The following is a 22132-nucleotide window of genomic DNA, read 5'->3' as shown; positions in this document are numbered from 1 at the left end:
AACAACATGTCTGCATATTGTGCGAACTTGCAAAATTACATAACATTCATGTACAACAAACAAATGCCCTCATGGCTGCTCACTGATCCATCAAACAACTGCACACTGGGTATGCTTGCAGCTATTGCCTCAGTGCGACATCACAGTGCTGCCATCTATTTTAGAACCCCCAAACTTCTTGTAGGATGGATCAGCCATCTGTCCCGCCATTATTCTGTCCATCACAGTGTCTATGCAGTATTTTCTCACCATTATTCTGTCCACCACAGCGTCTACACAACATTTCAGTAAGTAATATTCACACTTGTCTTCATAATCTTTCATGGATATGTGTAGTCTTCAACCCACTCCAGTTCCATAACAATAAAAAATCAGATACTGTTTGATTGAAGTTGACACTGGACTTGTCTCTGTCCATAAACCATTGAAGAATGTCTATAGAATAACTTTTTTGATTAACCTCTGCTCAAACGCACCTCGACCAGTTCACTACCTGGTGCAACCAGTGGCTGCTTTGCATCAACCCTTCCAAGACCCAGGCAGGTTGTACCATCTGCTACTTCTGGCTCCACGATTTTTACCTACCTTTATGTTCGTCCTACCCAACTCACTCCTGCCCTGAAATACCTTGGCCTCACCCTCGACTGCCACATCACCTGGACTCCCCATATCCTTACGATCCAACACAAAGCCCACAATAGACCATGCCTCCTGAAACTCCTGCCCAGCCAGACATGGGGACTGCATCCTTCCACCATCCTTCACACCAACAAATGCTTGATCAGCCCCATCCTTTGTTATGACAGCATTGCCTGAATTTCCACCTGATTCTATAAAGCCCTCGTATGCCATGCACTCTGTCTCGCCTTCCGTACCTCCCCCGTCCCCCCACCCACACCCCCAACATTTGAGGCTTTAATGAAACAAATTGGTCACATGTGTATCATTTAAAGTATTTTCCATCGCTGGCCACTACTTTCTCCCATCTTTTGGGCAGTGTATAAATCACATGTTCAAAAATTGTTCATCTTTTGAAGTGATCCATGAATTGATCCAATTTGTGACTTCTTCATGAGATCGGAAGTGTTCATCAGCCAGGCCATGCGCCATTCATCTAAACAGGTGATAGTCAGAGGGAGCAATGTCTGGAGAATTCAGCGGGTGGGATAGGACTTCACATTTTAATGTTTCCAAGTACGTTTTGAACTCTTTTGCAATGTGGGGTAAGTGTTGTCGTGCTGCAAAATCACTATATCGTGCCTCTCGCTGTATTACGGACAATTGTCTTTTAATGCTCTGCTCAAATGCATTAATTGTGTTTGATAACAAGCACCTATGATTGTTTCACTTGGTTATAACACCTCATGGTACACAATGCCGAGCTGGTCCCACCAAATGCAGAGCGTGATCTTGGAGCCGTGAATATTTGGTTTGGCCATCGACGTGGAAGCATGACCAGGATATCCCCATGATTTTTTGCATTTTGGGTTATTGTAATGAACCCATTTTTCGTCCCCGGTCACAATGCAGTGCAGAAATCCCTTCCGTTTTTGCCTCTGAAGCAATTGTTTAGAAACACACAAACACCTTTATCAGTAAACTCTTCCGGGCGAAGTTGCCATGGTCGATCTGTAGAACTTCTTCTCCCTGACGTTTCGTTCTCAACTACGGAGAACATCTTCTGAGGTGAGTCGACGACTGGCTGCTAGGAGCTGGGGCCGCCGCTTATATAGAGATCGTAGGGGGCGCCACCACACGTCACGTGGCGTCGATGTGCAGCTATCTCTGGCTATCGTCTGTTCTCTCGATTGCAGGCAATCGATTGTCACGTGATTGATGCAACGTCGACCGCCATATCTTATCCAATTTTAATCCTTCTTCTTTACGATTAAAATTGTATTGATGTTTGTGGATTTCAATTGCCTCTCTATACATACGTGTATAATAGTGCGACTTCCTCACTAGCACGCTTGTTTCACCAAATTTTATTTCATGATCTCCATCCTTAAAAACATGTTCCGCTACTGCCGATTTGTCGATATGTCCCAAGCGACAGTTTCTTTTGTGCTCCGTCAACCGTGTATTGATGCTTCTTTTTGTAGTTCCTATGTAAACTCTGCCACAACTACACGGAATTTTATATACCCCGGGGGTGGCTAGGGGGTGATGAGCATCTTTTGTTGATCTTAGGCATTCACTAATTTTCTTAGTAGATCTAAAAATGGTCTCTACCTGAAACTTGGCTAGTACTTTTCCAATGCGATCCGTGATATTATGGATGAACGGAAGAAATACTTTTCCAGCTGATGGTTGTTGCTGTCTCCTATTTTTAGGCATTTTTCTATTTGGGTGAAGTGCTCGGTTAATCTCGTTTTTCGTATAACCATTTTTCGCAAAGGCCATTCGTAAATGATTTAGTTCTTCTTGTAAGTAGCCTGGTTCACAAATATTATTGGCCCTATCCACTAGTGTTTTTATGACCCCCCTTTTTTGGCTAGGGTGGTGGTTTGAGTTCTTATGGAGGTAGCGATCAGTATGTGTACCTTTCCTGTAGACCTTATGGCCTAAGGTCCCATCCGTCCGTTTGATAACTGATACATCCAAGAAGTTAAGTTGTCCATTCTTCTCCTTCTCCATAGTAAATTTAATCTTTGGGTTGATGCTATTTAAGTGTACCAGAAAATCATTCAAGTCTTCTTCCTCATGATTCCATATTACAAAGGTATCATCCACATACCGGTATCGGTATCCACATACCGGTATCCACATACCGGTATCCACATACCGGTCGCTTGGGACATATCGACAAATTGGCAGTAGTGGAACATGTTTTTAAGGATGGAGATCATGAAATAAAATTTGGTGAAACAAGCGTGCTAGCGAGGAAGTCGCACTATTATACACGTATGTATAGAGAGGCAATTGAAATTCACAAACATCAATACAATTTTAATCGTAAAGAAGAAGGATTAAAATTGGATAAGATATGGTGGTCGACGTTGCATTAATCACGTGACAATCGATTGCCTGCAATCGAGAGAACAGATGATAGCCAGAGATAGCTGCACATCGATGCCACGTGACGTGTGGTGGCGCCCCCTACGATCTCTATATAAGCGGCGGCCCCAGCTCCTAGCAGCCAGTCGTCCACTCACCTCAGAAGATGTTCTCCGTAGTTGAGAACGAAATGTCAGGGAGAAGAAGTTCTACAGATCGACCACGGCAACTTAGCCCGGAAGAGTTTACTGATAAAGACGCCGGCCGTGAAAGCCTACATGGAATGACACACAAACACCGTTCAATGTCTCTTGGTTTCAGCTCACAAGGGACCCAAGTTCCTTCTTTCTGAATCATGCCCATAGCCTTGAGATGTTTTGAAATGGCTTTCTGTGTCACTCCCACTAATCATGCCAATTCTTCTTGAGTTTGACGTGAGTCTTCACTCAGCAATGTCTCCAATTCTGCATCTTTGAAAACATTCTCTCTTCCACCACTATGTCGGTCTATGATGTTAAAATCACCATTCTTGAAGCATTGAAACCACTCATGACACATTCTTTCACTAATAGCATCCTTACCATAAGTACTTGAGAGCATTTTATGAGACTCTGCCACTGTTTTCTTCATATTGAACAAAACGGTAACACATCCAGCAAATGACGAGAATTAGGCTTGTAAACTGACATTTTCAATCAAGAACAACTTTATGATGCAGACACAAATCGACTAATGTTTGAATGAGGTTATGTTGACCAAGGTCCAAGCTAACTGTTTGACATCTGCTATCTGTTTCTTTCGACCGATACTTACCACTGTTGTCACCTATCGGCAAACATTGGAAGCAAAGTTGTACACCTTGTATCTACATGTACATCTACATCCATACTCCGCAAGCCACCTGACGGTGTGTGGCGGAGGGTACCTTTAGTACCTCTATCAGTTCTCCCTTCTATTCCAGTCTCGTATTGTTAGTGGAAAGAAGGATTGTTGGTATGCTTCTGTGTGGGCTCTAATCTCTCTGATTTTATCCTCATGGTCTTTTCGTGAGATATACGTAGGAGGGAGCAATATACTGCTTTACTCCTCAGTGAAGATATGTTCTCAAAACTTTAACAAAAGCCCGTACCGAGATACTGAGCGTCTCTCCTGCAGAGTCTTCCACTGGAGTTTATCTATCATCTCCGTAACGCTTTCGCAATCACTAAATGACCCTGTAATGAAGCACGCTGCTCTCCGTTGGATCTTCTCTATCTCTTCTATCAACCCTATCTGGTATGGATCCCACACTGCTGAGCAGTATTCAAGCAGTGGGCGAACAAGCATACTGTAACCTACTTCCTTTGTTTTCGGATTGCATTTCCTTAGGATTCTTCCAATGAATCTCAGTCTGGCATCTGCTTTACCAACGATCAACGTTATATGATCATTCCATTTTAAATCACTCCTAATGCATACTCCCAGATAATTTACGGAATTAACTGCTTCCAGTTGCTGAGCTGCTATTTTGTAGCTAAATGATAAGGGATCTATCTTTCTATGTATTCGCAGCACATTCCACTTGTCTACATCGACATTCAATTGCCATTCCCTGCACCACGCGTCAATTCACTGCAGATCCTCCTGCATTTCAGTACAATTTTCCATTGTTACAACCTCTCGATACACCACAGCATCATCTGCAAAAAGCCTCAGTGAACTTCCGATGTCATCCACGAGGTCATTTATGTATATTGTGAATAGCAATGGTCCTATGACACTCCCCTGCGGCACACCTGAAATCACTCTTACTTCGGAAGACTTCTCTCCATTGAGAATGACATGCTGCATTCTGTTATCAAGAAACTCCTCAATCCAATCACACAATTGGTCTGATAGTCCATATGCTCTTACTTTGTTCATTAAACGACTCTGGGGAACTGTATCGAATGCCTTGCGGAAGTCAAGAAACACGGCATCTTCCTGTGAACCCGTGTCTATGGCCCTCTGAGTCTCGTGGGTGAATTGCGCGAGCTGGGTTTCACACAACTGTCTTTTTTGAAATCCATGCTGATTCCTACAGAGTAGATTTCTAGTCACCAGAAAAGTCATTATACTCGAACACAATACGTGTTCCAATATTCTACAAGTGATCGACGTTAGAGATATAGGTCTATAGTTCTGCACATCTGTTCGACGGCCCTTCTTGAAAACGGGGATGACCTGTGCCCTTTTCCAATCCTTTGGAATGCTACGCTCTTCTAGAGACCTACGGTACACTGCTGCAAGAAGGGGGGCAAGTTCTTTCGCGTACTCTGTGTAAAATCGAACTGGTATCCCATCAGGTCCAGCGGCCTTTCCTCTTTTGAGTGATTTTAATTGTTTCTCTATCCCTCTTTCATCTATTTCAATATCTACCATTTTGTCATCTGTGTGACAATCTAGAGAAGGAACTACAGTGCAGTCGACCTCTGTGAAACAGCTCTGGAAAAAGACATTTAGTATTCCGGCCTTTAGTCTGTCATCCTCTGTTTCAGTACCATTTTGGTCAAAGAGTGTCTGGACATTTTGTTTTGATCCACCTACCGCTTTGACATAAGACAAAAATTTCTTAGGATTTTCTGCCAAGTCAGTACATAGAACTTTACATTCGAATTCATTGAACGCCTCTCGCATAGCCCTCCTCACACTACATTTCGCTTCGTGTAATTTTTGTTTGTCTGCAAGGCTTTGGCTATGTTTATGTTTGCTGTGTAGTTCCCTTTGCTTCCGCAGCAGTTTTCTAACTTGGTTGTTGTACCACAGTGGCTCTTTTCCACCTCTTATGATCTTGCTTGGCACATACTCATCTAACGCATATTGTACAATGGTTTTAATCTTTGTCCACTGATCCTCAACACTATCTGTACTTGAGACAAAACTTTTGTGTTGAGCCGTCAGGTACTCTGTAATCTGCTTTTTGTCACTTTTGCTAAACAGAAAAATCTTCCTACCTTTTTTAATATTTCTATTTACGGCTGAAATCATCGATGCAAAAACTGCTTTATGATCGCTGATTCCCTGTTCTGCATTAACTGTTTCAAATAGTTCAGGTCTGTTTGTCACCAGAAGGTCTAATATGTTATCGCCACGAGTCGGTTCTCTGTTTAACTGCTCAAGGTAGTTTTCAGATAAAGCACTTAAAAAAATTTCACTGGATTCTGTGCCCCTGCCACCCGTTATGAACGTTTGAGTCTCCCAGTCTATATCCGGCAAATTAAAATCTCCACCCAGAACTATAACATGGTGGGGAAATCTACTCGAAATATTTTCCAAATTATCCTTCAGGTGCTCAGCCACAACAGCTGCTGAGCCAGGGGGCCTATAGAGACATCCAATTACCATGTCTGATCCTGCTTTAACCATGAACTTCACGCAAATTATTTCACATTTCGGTTCTCCGTCAATTTCCTTCGATACTATTGCACTTCTTATCACTATAAACAGCCTCCCCCTTCACTGTCCAGACTGTCTCTGCAGTATACATTCCAATCTGTGTTTAGGATTTCATTACTGTTTACGTCTGGTTTCAGCCAACGTTCTGTTCCTAGTACTATATGGGCATTGTGACCGTTTATTAATGAGAGCAGTTCTGGGACCTTTCTATAGACGCTCCTGTAGTTTACTATTAGCACATTAATATTGTTATTCCCTGTTGCATTTTGCCTACTCCTACCTTTCCGCATCTCACGAGGCGTCTTGCCGGGCCTAGGGAGGGAATTCTCTAACCTAAAAAACCCACATGTGCACTCCACACCTACTCCGCTACCCTTGTAGCCGCTTCCGGCGTGTAGTGCACGCCTGACCTATTAAGGGGGACCCTACATTTCTCCACCCGATAGCAGAGGTCGAGAAATTTGCACCCCTGATCCCCGCAGAATCGTCTGAGCCTCTGGTTTAAGCCTTCTACTCGGCTCCAAACCAGAGGACCGTGATCAGTTCTGGGAACAATACTACAAATAGTTAGCTCAGATTCCACCCCGTGAGTGAGGCTTTCTGCCTTCACCAATTCCGCCAACCGCCCGTACGAACTGAGGATGACCGCTGAACCCAGATGGCAGGAGTCATTGGTGCTGACATGAGCAACAATTTGCACTCGGGTGCACCCAGTGCTCTCTATCGCCGCCGGCAGGGCCTCCTCCACATCTCGGATGAGCCCCCCGGCAAGCAGACAGAGTGAACACTGGCCTTCTTCCCCAACCTTTCCGCTATTTCCCTAAGGGGCTCCATCACCTGCCTAACGTTGGAACTCCCAATAACTAATAAACCCCTCCCCCCCGTATGCCTGCTCGGACCTTGCTGAAGGGCTGAAGGAGCGGCCACATGTCCACTCACAGGCAGAGCGGGCGATGCCACACGGCCAGCCTCCACATTGACCCTCTGCCTCGAGCGCCGCGAACGCTGCTGAACCCACCACTCCCCTTGGGGAGAGGGTGGCCCAACCGCACCCGGTACCCGCGAAGATGTCTCGACAGCAGGGACAGTGGGTGAGGCATGTATGTAGCAGATGACATAGAAAAGAGACTCCGTTACCCTTTCAGAGTACACGGAACACTATCCATATGGCATAGCTTCCATTGTCCATTGGCCAAAGCTTCAAAATAGATAGCCCCTTTTCCTACTGCTTTCATAGTAAAGTCATTGCCCCAGCATATGTGCAATGGTTTTGCAAACTTAGTACATGATGTATACCACTCGCTTTTCTTAGCCAAGTGATTCATCACTCCAAAATCAGCAATCCATGAGTCCTCATCCAATTCTGCGCTCATTACTTCAGCAATTGAAGTATGATTGGGTAGTCCACTTTTATTTATTTATTTTTGAGTCATCAGTCTTCTGACTGGTTTGATGGAGCCCACTTCGAATTCCTCACCTGTGCCAACTTCTTCATATCACAGTAGCACTTGCAACCTATGTGCTCAATTATTTACTGTATGTAACCCAATCTCTGTCTTCCTCTACAGTTTTTGTCCTCTACAGCTCCCTCTAGTACCATGGAAGTCTTAACAGACGCCGTATGACTCTGTCCCTTCTCCTTGTCAGTGTTTTCCACATATTTCTTTCCTCTCCAGTTCTGTGCAGAACCTCCTCATTCTTTCCTCTATCAGTCCACCTAATTTCCAACATTCATCTGTAGCACCACATCTCAAATGCTTCAGTTCATTCATCATTGGTTATTTTGCTGCCTAGGTAGCAGAATTTCGTAACTTCCTCTACTTCATGAGTGTCAACCCCAAAGTTAAGTTTCTCGCTGTCCTCATTTCTGCTACTTCTCATTACTTTCATTTTTCTCAGTCCATATTCTGTACTCATTAGACTGTTCATTCCATTTAGCAGATCATTTTCACTCAGGACAGCAGTAGCATAAGCGAATCGTATCATTGATATCTTTTCATCTTGAACTTTAATTCCACTCCTGAAAACTTTCCTTTACTTCCATCATTGCTTCTTTAATATACAGATTGAACCCTTTTTAAACCCAGCATTTCGTTCCTGGCCATTCACTCTTATTATTACCTCTTAGCTCTTGTACATATTGTATATTACCCATCTCTCCCTATAGCTTATCCCTATTGTTCTCAGAATTTCGAACATGTTGCACCATTTTACACTGCTGAATGCTTTTTTCCAGGTTGACAAATCCTATGACTGTGTTTTGATTTTCTTTAGTCTTGCTTCCATTATCAACCACAATGCCAGAATTGCCTCTCTGGTGCCTTTACCTTTCCTAAACCCAAACTGATCGATATCAACACATCCTCAATTTCCTTTTCCATTCTTCCATATATTATTTTTGTCAGCAACTTGGATGCATGAGCTGTTAAGCTGATCGTGAAATAATTCTTGCACTTTTCAGCTCTTTCAGTCTTCATGATTGTGAGGATTATACTTTTCTGAAAGTCAGATGGTATGCCATCAGACTCATACACTCTACACACCAATGTGAATAGTCACTCTGTTGCCATTTCCACCAACGATTTTAGAAATTCTGATGGAATGTTGTCTATTCCTTCTGTCTTAGTTGATATAAGTCCTCCAAAACTTTCTTAAATTTTGATTCTAATACTGTATCCCATATCTCTTCTAAATCAACTCCTGTTTCTTCTTCTATCACATCAGACAAATTTTCCCCTCATAGAGGCCTTCGATATACTCTTTCCAACTAACCACTGTTTCCTCAGCATATAACAGTGGAAGTCCCGTTGTGCTCTTAATGTTATCACCTTTGCTTTTAATTTTACTGAAGGTTGTTTTGACTTCCCTATATGCTGAATCACATTTTTCATGCAGCCATTTCATCTTAGCTTCCTTGCACTTCCTGTTTATTTCATTCCTCAGTGACTTGTATTTCTGTATTCTTAAATTTTGCTGAACATTTTTACTTCCTTCTTTCATTGATCATCTGAAATATTTCTACTGTTACACATGGTTTCTTCATAGTTATCTTCTTTGTACCTATGTTTTTCTATTCAACTTCTGTGATCACCATTTTTAGAGATGTTCACTGCTCTTCAACTGTTCTGCTTACTGAAGTTTTCATTACTCTTATATCTGTAGCTGTAGAGAACTCCAAGCATATCTCATCATTCATTAGTACATCCGTATCCCACTTCTTTGTGTATTGATTCTTCCTGACTAATCTCTTAAACTTCAGCCTACTCTTCATCCCTACCACATTCTGATCTGAGTCTGTATCTGCTCCTGGGTATGCCTTACAATCCAGTATCTGATTTCGGAATCTCTGTCTGACCACAATGTAATCTAACTGGAATTTTCGCATATCACCTGGCCTTTTCCAAGTATTCTTCCTCCTCTTGTGATTCTTGAATAGAGTATTTGTTATTACTAGCTGCAATTTATTACTGAACTAAGTTAATCTTTTTCCTCTCTCATTCCTTGTCCCAAGCCCTTATTCTCCTGTAACCTTTTCTTCTACTCCTTCTCCTACAATTGCATTCCAGTCCCCCATGACTACTAGATTTTCATCTCCCCTTATGTACTGTATTAGCTTTTCAGTGTCCTCGTATACTTTCTCTATCTTTTCATCTTCAGCTTGCAATGTTGGCATGTATATCTGAACTATCATTGTCGGAGTTGGTTTTCTCTAGATTCTGATAGCAACAACCCTACCATTGAACTGTTCACAGAAACACACTCTCTGCCCCACCTTCCTATTCATAAAAAATCCTACTACCGTTATACCATTTCCTGCTGCTATTGATATTACCCTAAACTCATCTGACCAGAAATCATTGTCTTCTTTCCATCTCACTTCACTGACACCCACCATATTAGGACTGAGCCTTTATGTTTCCCTTCTCAGATTTTCTAGCTTCCTTAACATGTTCAAGCTTCTGACATTCCATGCCTCCAATTGTAGAATGTTATCCTTCCATTGGTTTTTCAATCTTTTTCTCATGGTCACCTCCCCCTTGGCAGTCCTCTCCCAGAGATCCAAAGGGGGGCTATTCCGGAATCTTTTGCCAATGGACAGATCATCATGACTCTTCTTTTCAATTACAGGCCAGATGTCCTCTGGATACATATCATGTGTCTTTAATGCAGCTGTTTCCATTGCCTTCTGCATACTCATGCCATTGATAATTGATGATTCAGTTACAGACAGTTTTTGTTTGTGTTTGACATGTTGACATATTATTTTTAATATGGCCAAAATCCAATGCAACTGAACATTTCAGCTTCTTTTTGCTAGTCAACTTCTTGCATTTATTGGATGAAGTAACATTCGTGCCAGTGGTGCCATCTGCATTCTTTGTTTCTTTCATGTTTGCCTTCGTAACAACTGTGCAACTAACTTGTCTCATTTCCGCCTCTGAAAAGCACGACAACTTTCATAAGATGTTAACATGTCCATTAAATGTTTTAGTAGCTGTTGTTCTTCAAGTCTTGCCCATTGTGTTTGTCAAAGATTTTCGTGACTGACAGGCAGTGTGTCAACTAGCCACACCATTAATGATGATTAAGAACCAAGTTTTCAAAATGAGTGAGATGTGTCACCATGTCATTGCCTGAACTCGCATGAAAATTGAAGAATGTACAGTGTGCTTTGTTCTCTCAGGTCAGACACATCATGTAGGTTATTCCACATCTCGTGCACACTCTCACATGCAACCAACAATGTCATGACTGTTGCTGTGACAGTTCTGATAACGATCTGACTCACTGTGTGATCGATTTTGTCCCATGTTTTTAGCACACCATTGAATGCATCTATTTGTGCAGATGTTGCATCCACTGACAAAGCCAGTGGTTTTCCTATGTTGGTAACACACACTTCATGTTCACTGTCTGATGCAAATAATAAATTTTGTACTGCAAACTTCCATATGGTCCAATTTTCAGACCCACACAGTTTCTCAATACCACAGAAATCCATTCCTACTCAGTTCACATATATAGCTGCAAAAATTCCATATGGATACACGAAGCAATTGTTCATTGTATGCGATATGAACCAAGTGTATTGCACAACACATGCTAAAGCCATTCTCATAAAAATAATGATCCAGGAATAACAAACACATTCTTCAGCCATAAATAGATCCACAAATACACCTGGTCAGCTAGAGGCCCTGCCACAATTATCAACTACATAATTGCCAATAAGGAAACTTGTTCATTAGTGCAAGATTTGGGGGTCTTCAGAGGTCCTGATGTCTCTTCAGATCATTTCTTGCTAGTTTCAAAAATAAAGTTATTTAAAAGATGACAGTATTATGAAAAGGATAGTTGCTATTCAACATATAACTGGGACACATATAGACACAACAAAAAGGCTGTCAAGCAATGCTTTCAGCCAGACATGCCTTCATCAGAAGTGGACAACACGCATGCACGCATGCACGCGCACACACACACACACACACACACACACACACACACACACACACACACACACACACACACACACACACAAAACCACAGTTTGGTCTTGGCAGCCAGAGACTGTGGTCATGTGTGTGTGAGTTGCGTATGAAGTGTGTGTGTGTGTGTGTGTGTGTGTGTGCGCGCGCATGTGAGTTGTCTAATTCTGATGAAGGCTGACTGGCCAAAAGCTTTGTTTGACAGTCTGTTTTTGTGCCTATCTGCAACTCAGCATCTCCACTATATGGTGAGCAGCAACTATCCTTTTCATAATACTGTCATTATTCTGTTGTGGATTTTCCATTGTTTGACTGCTTAAAAGACCGGAGATATCTTCCAAACGAAAACAAAACAATGCTGAACCAACATTTAAAGTATATTTACTTCAAGAAGAGAGTATCCAATTACTATATCATAAAAGGTTTGAAAAATATATTAGTTTAAATATAAAAGCAGATAACATCAAGCAGAAACAGAATAAGGTAAAGGAGGTTCTCACCACAAGGAAGAAAAACTTTTTCAAAAGGAACCAGTGATACTGGAACAATGAAACAAGTAGCCTAATTGAAGATAAGAAACATGCCTACTTAAACATGCTGAATTCTGTGGACAATTGAGATCAGAGACTAGATTATAAAAGGAATTCAGTTTTAGTGAAAAGGAAAGTCAGGCAACTTAAAAACCTTAGTTGGGAAAATATTTCGCAGATACTGAACATGATGTAACAGGAAGACATGACAAAGCATATAAAGTAATGAAACATTTAAACAAAGAAGATAAGGACAATCTGCAGATAAACACTGTACCTGAATATATTTGGTTACAATGCCATAAAACACTCTGGATGGATATGCAAGATATACAGGTGGTTCTGTCTGAACCAGATAGAAACACAGACTTAATAATGTTGGAGGTACTACAGGATGCAATAACATCTACCAGGAACAGGAAGACTACAGGGCATGACAAAATCAATATAGAAATGATAAAATACCCACCAAATATCGCAAAAATAAGAACACTCAATTTTATGAATAACTACTGGCAAAGTGGTTATATACCTGAAGAGTGAAACGTAATCCAGATATGCACAATTTATAACAAAGGAAGTGGGTATGAATGTCAGAACTACAGTGGTATTAACCTTCTGAATTAATGTTGTAAATTGTATGCTACAATAAAAAACGACTATCATGAATCACTGAAATTGTATTATCTGAAGCCCAACATGGGTTTTCGAAATATCAGATCATGCTCGGACTGTATCTTCTCCATGGCACAACTAATAGAAAAACATCAAGATTCAGATTACTAACTTTGCTTGCCTTTATTGACTATGAAAAGGCATTTGATATACAAACCAAAACAAACTCTAGGAAGTTAAAGAAACAGAGAGATTCCATCTCATTTTATGATGCTGTACAAGATTTATATATGAATAACAAAGTACAAATAAAAATAACAGGCCGCAGACATAATATGACTGAAATAAACAAAAAGGTTAGACATTGGTGTCCCCTCTCATCCACTCTTTTTAATACGTGTGTTGATGATGTAACCAGAACTTGGTTACAGACAATACAACATTTTAAAATTAATGATATGGATGTTTCCTCAGAGTCTTTCATGGTGGCATGTCTGGGTAAAATCTTCTTGGTTTTCAAACCACGTCTTTTTTTTTTTTTACTCCTGATGACAATGGTGGAGATAGCCATCAAAAGCTCAAGAATTTTATTCAAATTGATGCGGCTTGAAAACTGAGAATATTTTATTCAGATGTGGATTTTAATACACCTTTTTCTGATAATACTTGGAATGAAAATGACTTAAAAGAAGCTGTATTTAATTGAAGTACAGTAGCCAGATAATAAAATCTGAATGTCTCAATCACAAAGACTACATCTGTAGCATTTTAGGCTTTACATATAATATTGGTCACTAAAAATTTTTGCTGTTTTTTCTGAGAGTGGTGTTAGCAGGACCCTAAGAGCACCAGCTTAAATTGCAACAGCTGAATATTTCTGACAAGCACGATTACAAATTTCACAGTTGTACCCTGAACATTTTGTGGGTTAGCTGATAGAATACATGTTTCGCCGAGAACTTCGATTTTTCCATAGTAAAGCCAATTATATGTGAAACTGCTCAAGATCCCACTTGGCACTTTTTTAAAGGATAATTATACTTTTTCCCATTATTACTGAATAATTTGGAATCTATGAAAGAACTGCAACAAATATGAAAAACTAACCCTGAAACTTGGTCTTTCATAATGCTTGTTACCTTTTTAAGACATAACATAGCACAAATGTACCAGTAAAATTTTAAATAATGGCATAAATGGCTGATCTTCTGAGCCTGAAATTTTTCTGAGTAGCTGGTCCTCAGTGTTGAGTTTTGAATGAGAGTAACACTTCTCAATTTAAGAAATACATCACACATTCTCAATTGTAACATAATTCATCTTGCACAAAAGGAAACTTTGAAAGCAAATGCTTCTCAAACTACCATTCAAAATATTTTTCCATGATTTGTTAAAAGTGTAAACAGTTGTGACGTCACTTTCACTGAAACAAGGCCCACAAGAAAGGCACATCAGAAGGAATTTGTTGTTACCAAGTGTTGCATAGTCTTTAACAAATTCCGCTGTCAGCAAATGCTTGGGTGTGCACTGTGTTTTGTTATTGTAAGTAGTGCATTTTCTTTTTAACTAAATTTTACTTTGATGTTATTCTCTCATTTAGGGCCGCACAGGGTAGCCACACAGACTCAGGTGTCTTGCCACGGTTCATGCGGCTTCCCCCCTCGGAGGTTCGAGTCCTCCCTTGCACATGGGTGTGTGTGTTGTCCTTAGTGTAAGTTAGTTTAAATTAGATTAAGCAGTGTGAAAGCCTAGGGACTGATGACCTAAGCAGTTTGATCTGAAAGGAACTTACCACAAATTTCCAAAATTTCTCATTTAGGTTTTACTGCTGCAGTATTGTTCTGCAGCTGAGGACTAAAGTGAAGTTCTTTGTTAGAGTATCAATTCTTACCACTCAAAATTACAAAAATTTAACTGAAAACTAAAACAATCAAAAATTCCTGAAATTCTAAAAAATTCCCGTGTTTTTCCTGGATTTCTCTCAGATGAAAAATTCTGGTTTTTTTCTCACATTTCCTGGTTGTCCAGGGGTGTATACACCCTGTTAAAACAATTAAATATATAGGTTGTGGTATTAAATCAGGGCAAACAATGAAATACAAAATAAGTTAGACCTATTTAACTATTTCTGTGGAACTTTACGCAGAAATTGGGAAAGAAAGTCCACAGAGATACTATACTAAAGTTTTACATGGTTATTTCTGTACCAGCACTGTTTTATGGATGCAGTAACAGTACTCCTACGAACACACAGAAGAAAAGAGAATAGAAGCAAGTGAAATGAATTTCCTTAGAGATGTGGCTGGATACACTTCGGTGGATAAAAAGTGAAATAATGACATCTGAGCTGGCTAGAATATGCTAAACATAACTTATATAACAAAAAATGGCAGTTAAGATGGAAAGAACATGTAGCCATAAGCCAGATGCAAGAATTAGATTAGATTATATTATATTAGATTTACTTTCATTCAAATTGATCCGTAGTGAGGAGGTCCTCCAGGATGTAGAACATGTCAGAAAAACAATACATGACAAATATTTACAACTCAAACAAATAAGCTAATGTACCATTCCACAGGTCCCAAGTGGCATGGTCGTCATTTTATAACGAACGCTATATGAAAGTATTTTACAAATACTAATGCACTGAATTTAAAATAAAATAATTTTTATTTATTTATAAGGTAATAAACGTGTAATACATCTACTAAATACTTATTTACAATGAACACATTACTGCACTGAACTGGTGCAGAAGTTAGATTTTACTTTTACACACACACACACACACACACACACACACACACACACGCACACACACTTATTTTCAATGAACACATTACTGCACTGAAATTGTGCATAAGTTATATATGATGTGACTTACCAAACAAAAGCACTGGCAGGTCGAAAGACACACAAACAAACACAAACATACACACAAAAGTCAAGCTTTCGCAACAAACTGTTGCCTCATTAGGAAAGAGGGAAGGAGAGGGAAAGACAAAAGGATGTGGGTTTTAAGAGAGAGGGTAAGGAGTCATTCCAATCCCGGGAGTGGAAAGACTTACCTTAGGGGGAAAAAAGGACAGGTATACACTCGCACACATGCACATATCCATCCACACGTACAGACACAAGCAGACATATTTAAAGACAAAGAGTTTGGGCAGAGATGTCAGTCGAGGCAGAAGTGCAGGGGCAAAGATGTTGTTGAATGACAGGTGAGGTATGAGTGGCGGCAACTTGAAATTAGCGGAGATTGAGGCCTGGTGGAAACGGGAAGAGAGGATATATTGAAGAGCAAGTTCCCATCTCCGGAGTTCGGATAGGTTGGTGTTAGTGGGAAGTATCCAGATAACCCAGATGGTGTAACACTGTGCCAAGATGTGCTGGCCGTGCACCAAGGCATGTTTAGCCACAGGGTGATCCTCATTACCAACAAACACTGTCTGCCTGAGTCCATTCATGCGAATGGACAGTTTGTTGCTGGTCATTCCCACATAGAATGCGTCACAGTGTGGGCAGGTCAGTTGGTAGATCACGTGGGTGCTTTCACACGTGGCTCTGCCTTTGATCGTGTACACCTTCCGGGTTACAGGACTGGAGTAGGTGGTGGTGGGAGGGTGCATGGGACAGGTTTTACACCGGGGGAGGTTACAAGGATAGGAGCCAGAGGGTAGGGTAGGTGGTTTGGGGATTTCATAGGGATGAACTAAGAGGTTACGAAGGTTAGGTGGATGGCGGAAAGACACTCTTGGTGGAGTGGGGAGGATTTCATGAAGGATGGATCTCATTTCAGGGCAGGATTTGAGGAAGTCGTATCCCTGCTGGAGAGCCACATTCAGAATCTGATCCAGTCCCGGAAAGTATCCTGTCACAAGTGGGGCACTTTTGTGGTTCTTCTGTGGGAGGTTCTGGGTTTGAGAGGATGAGGAAGTGGCTCTGGTTATTTGCTTCTGTACCAGGTCGGAAGGGTAGTTGCGGGATGCGAAAGCTGTTGTCAGGTTGTTGGTGTAATGCTTCAGGGATTCCGGACTGGAGCAGATTCGTTTGCCACGAAGACCTAGGCTGTAGGGAAGGGACCGTTTGATGTGGAATGGGTGGCAGCTGTCGTAATGGAGGTACTGTTGCTTGTTGGTGGGTTTGATGTGGACGGACGTGTGAAGCTGGGCATTGGACAGGTGGAGGTCAACATCAAGGAAAGTGGCATGGGATTTGGAGTAGGACCAGGTGAATCTGATGGAACCAAAGGAGTTGAGGTTGGAGAGGAAATTCTGGAGTTCTTCTTCACTGTGAGTCCAGATCATGAAGATGTCATCAATAAATCTGTACCAAACTTTGGGTTGGCAGGCCTGGGTAACCAAGAAGGCTTCCTCTAAGCAACCCATGAATAGGTTGACGTACAAAGGGGCCATCCTGGTACCAATGGCTGTTCCCTTTAATTGTTGGTATGTCTGGCCTTCAAAAGTGAAGAAGTTGTGGGTCAGGATGAAGCTGGCTAAGGTAATGAGGATAGAGGTTTTAGGTAGGGTGGCAGGTGATCGGCGTGAAGGGAAGTGTTCCATCGCAGCGAGGCCCTGGATGTGCAGGATATTTGTGTATAAGGAAGTGGCATCAATGGTTACAAGGATGGTTTCTGGGGGTAATGGATTGGGCAAGGATTCCAGGCGTTTGAGAAAGTGGTTGGTGTCTTTGATGAAGGATGGGAGACTGCATGTAATGGGTTGAAGGTGTTGATCTACGTAGGCAGAGATACGTTCCGTGGGGGCTTGGTAACCAGCTACAATGGGGCGGCCGGGATGATTGGGTTTGTGAATTTTAGGAAGAAGGTAGAAGGTAGGGGTGCGGGGTGTCAGTGGCATCAGGAGGTTGATGGAGTCAGGTGAAAGGTTTTGTAGGGGGCCTAAGGTTCTGAGGATTCCTTGAAGCTCTGCCTGGACATCAGGAATGGGATTACCTTGGCAAACTTTGTATGTGGTGTTGTCTGAAAGCTGACGCAGTCCCTCAGCCACATACTCCCGACGATCAAGTACCACGGTCATGGAACCCTTGTCCGCCAGAAGAATGACGATGTACCAGTCAGCTTTCAGATCACGGATAGCCTGGGCTTCAGCAGTGGTGTTGTTGGGAGTAGGATTAAGGTTTTTTAAGAAGGATTGAGAGGCAAGGCTGGAAGTCAGAAATTCCTGGAAGGTTTGGAGAGGGTGGTTTTGAGGAAGAGGAGGTGGGTCCCGCTGTGACGGAGGACGGAACTGTTCCAGGTAGGGTTCAATTTGGATAGTGTCTTGGGGAGTTGGATCATTAGGGGTAGGATTAGGATCATTTTTCCCTGTCTACCAACCCAAGTTCACCACAGGATCAACTTAACCAACACTTTTTCGCCTTTTTTCATACCAGATCTCCAGTTACTTTCTAGTTCACCCTTATCTCTCCCCATATATTTTTATCTTTCATTTTCATTTCAACCTCATGTTACACTTTCCACCTTCTAATACCATGTCACCCTCACAACACCCCCACAATGACCCCATTAAGTTTTATTTACATTCCCTCCGCAAACATGCCTTCACCCTCGCCAGATTACGCTCGCATATTTTATTTTCTCAGGCTTGTCTGACATTTGGCATAACCCCCAAAGGCCTCATACTTAAAGTTCCCATCTCTGGCTGCAACCCTTCTTTCCATCAGTCCCTATACCAGTTCCAAACTGAACAATCCATTGCCCTCACCCACCAAATCCTTCACCTACACATCAACTCAGCCAGTGAACACACCCGTCAACTCCTATCCTTAATAAAAGTCCTCAATCTTTCCTCTCCCACATCCACACTGGCTATTCAGAGCATCGTCCTACAGGCCAACCGCAAATTAGAACAGCATGCCACCCTTCACCTCAAAAAACTATCCAATGTCCTGGTTTCCCACCTCCGGAAAGGCAACTCACTCACCCTTCACAACCTTTCCAGCAAACCTCAACCACCTCTCATTGCACACAAACCCAGTCTCTCCCATCTACTCAGTCTCCCACTTCCAGCTCCACTACCTCCAAAACCTCAAAATTCCAATCAACACAATCTGGCACCACAACACCCTAATTCAGTAGTTAACCTTTCCTCCAAACCTCACTCCCAATTCGAAACCTCTGTCCTATCCAAAGGCCTCACCTTCAGCCCCACTCCCAGATTCAACCAAACAGCCCTCGTCAAAGATTTACTGTCCTACACTCGTACTCTCTGCTGGAAGTATCACTTTGCCATGAGGAAAAATGATCCTAATCCTACCCCTAATGATCCAACTCCCCAAGACACTATCCAAATTGAACCCTACCTGGAACAGTTCCGTCCTCCGTCACAGCGGGACCCACCTCCTCTTCCTCAAAACCACCCTCTCCAAACCTTCCAGGAATTTCTGACTTCCAGCCTTGCCTCTCAATCCTTCTTAAAAAACCTTAATCCTACTCCCAACATCACCACTGCTGAAGCCCAGGCTATCCGTGATCTGAAGGCTGACCGGTCCATCGTCATTCTTCTGGCGGACAAGGGTTCCACGACCGTGGTACTTGATCGTCGGGAGTATGTGGCTGAGGGACTGCGTCAGCTTTCAGACAACACCACATACAAAGTTTGCCAAGGTAATCCCATTCCTGATGTCCAGGTGGAGCTTCAAGGAATCCTCAGAACCTTAGGCCCCCTACAAAACCTTTCACCTGACTCCATCAACCTCCTGACGCCACTGACACCCCGCACCCCTACCTTCTACCTTCTTCCTAAAATTCACAAACCCAATCATCCCGGCCGCCCCATTGTAGCTGGTTACCAAGCCCCCACGGAACGTATCTCTGCCTACGTAGATCAACACCTTCAACCCATTACATGCAGTCTCCCATCCTTCATCAAAGACACCAACCACTTTCTCAAACGCCTGGAATCCTTACCCAATCCGTTACCCCCAGAAACCATCCTTGTAACCATTGATGCCACTTCCTTATACACAAATATCCTGCACATCCAGAGCCTCGCTGCGATGGAACACTTCCTTTCACACCGATATCACCTGCCACCCTACCTAAAACCTCTTTCCTCATTACCTTAGCCAGCTTCATCCTGACCCACAACTTCTTCACTTTTGAAGGCCAGACATACCAACAATTAAAGGGAACAGCCATTGGTACCAGGATGGCCCCTTCGTACGTCAACCTATTCATGGGTCGCTTAGAGGAAGCCTTCTTGGTTACCCGGGCCTGCCAACCCAAAGTTTGGTACAGATTTATTGATGACATCTTCATGATCTGGACTCACAGTGAAGAAGAACTCCAGAATTTCCTCTCCAACCTCAACTCCTTTGGTTCCATCAGATTCACCTGGTCCTACTCCAAATCCCATGCCACTTTCCTTGATGTTGACCTCCACCTGTCCAATGGCCAGCTTCACACGTCCATCCACATCAAACCCACCAACAAGCAACAGTACCTCCATTACGACAGCTGCCACCCATTCCACATCAAACGGTCCCTTCCCTACAGCCTAGGTCTTCGTGGCAAACGAATCTGCTCCAGTCCGGAATCCCTGAAGCATTACACCAACAACCTGACAACAGCTTTCGCATCCCGCAACTACCCTTCCGACCTGGTACAGAAGCAAATAACCAGAGCCACTTCCTCATCCTCTCAAACCCAGAACCTCCCACAGAAGAACCACAAAAGTGCCCCACTTGTGACAGGATACTTTCCGGGACTGGATCAGATTCTGAATGTGGCTCTCCAGCAGGGATACGACTTCCTCAAATCCTGCCCTGAAATGAGATCCATCCTTCATGAAATCCTCCCCACTCCACCAAGAGTGTCTTTCCGCCATCCACCTAACCTTCGTAACCTCTTAGTTCATCCCTATGAAATCCCCAAACCACCTTCCCTACACTCTGGCTCCCACCCTTGTAACCTCCCCCGGTGTAAAACCTGTCCCATGCACCCTCCCACCACCACCTACTCCAGTCCTGTAACCCGGAAGGTGTACACGATCAAAGGCAGAGCCACGTGTGAAAGCACCCACGTGATCTACCAACTGACCTGCCTACACTGTGACGCATTCTATGTGGGAACGACCAGCAACAAACTGTCCATTCGCATGAGTGGACACAGGCAGACAGTGTTTGTTGGTAATGAGGATCACCCTGTGGCTAAACATGCCTTGGTGCACAGCCAGCACATCTTGGCACAGTGTTACACCGGCCGGGTTATCTGGATACTTCCCACTAACACCAACCTATCCGAACTCCGGAGATGGGAACTTGCTCTTCAATATATCCTCTCTTCCCGTTATCCACCAGGCCTCAATCTCCGCTAATTTCAAGTTGCCGCCACTCATACCTCACCTGTCATTCAACAACATCTTTGCCTCTGCACTTCCGCCTCGACTGACATCTCTGCCCAAACTCTTTGTCTTTAAAAATGTCTGCTTGTGTCTGTATATGTGTGGATGGATATGTGTGTGTGTGCGAGTGTATACCCGTCCTTTTTTCCCCCTAAGGTAAGTCTTTCCGCTCCCGGGATTGGAATGACTCCTTACCCTCTCCCTTAAAACCCACATCCTTTTGTCTTTCCCTCTCCTTCCTTCTTTCCTGATGAGGCAACAGTTTGTTGTGAAAGCTTGAATTTTGTGTGTATGTTTGTGTGTCTGTCGACCTGCCAGCACTTTCATTTGGTAAGTCACATCATCTTTGTTTTTAGACACACACACACACAAATCAGTTGGTCCTACAGAAATTCATCAATGGAATAGAGGGAGTTGGCCACTAATAAATCCTTTAGGCTTCTCTTAAACTGAATTTCATTGGTTGTTAAGCTTTTTATGGCTGCTGCCAAGTTATTGAAAATGTGTGTTCCTGAATAATGCACACCTTTTTGTACAAGACTAAGTGACTTTAAATCCTTGTGAAGATTATTCTTATTTCTAGTATTTATTCCATGAAATGAGCTGTTGGTTTGAAAAAGTGATATATTTTTAATGACAAATTTCACTAAGGAACAAATATATTGGGAAGCAGTAGTTAGTATCCCTAGTTCTCTAAACAGGCTTCTGCAGGATG

At 42.5% G+C, this 22132-nt stretch overlaps 1 protein-coding gene across 2 annotated transcripts in view; it reads right to left on the bottom strand.

Annotated features, from left to right (window-relative positions):
- LOC126418537 (proton-coupled folate transporter-like) overlaps window positions 1–22132 on the bottom strand; it is a 158755-nt gene that overhangs the window by 14703 nt on the left and 121920 nt on the right. The window lies entirely within an intron of this gene.

Source organism: Schistocerca serialis, chromosome 9 (genome assembly GCF_023864345.2).
Source record: "Schistocerca serialis cubense isolate TAMUIC-IGC-003099 chromosome 9, iqSchSeri2.2, whole genome shotgun sequence".
Classification (NCBI taxonomy): domain Eukaryota; kingdom Metazoa; phylum Arthropoda; class Insecta; order Orthoptera; family Acrididae; genus Schistocerca; species Schistocerca serialis.
The sequence above is the reverse complement of the archived record's forward strand: the minus strand, read 5'-3'. Positions and strand labels throughout refer to the sequence as shown.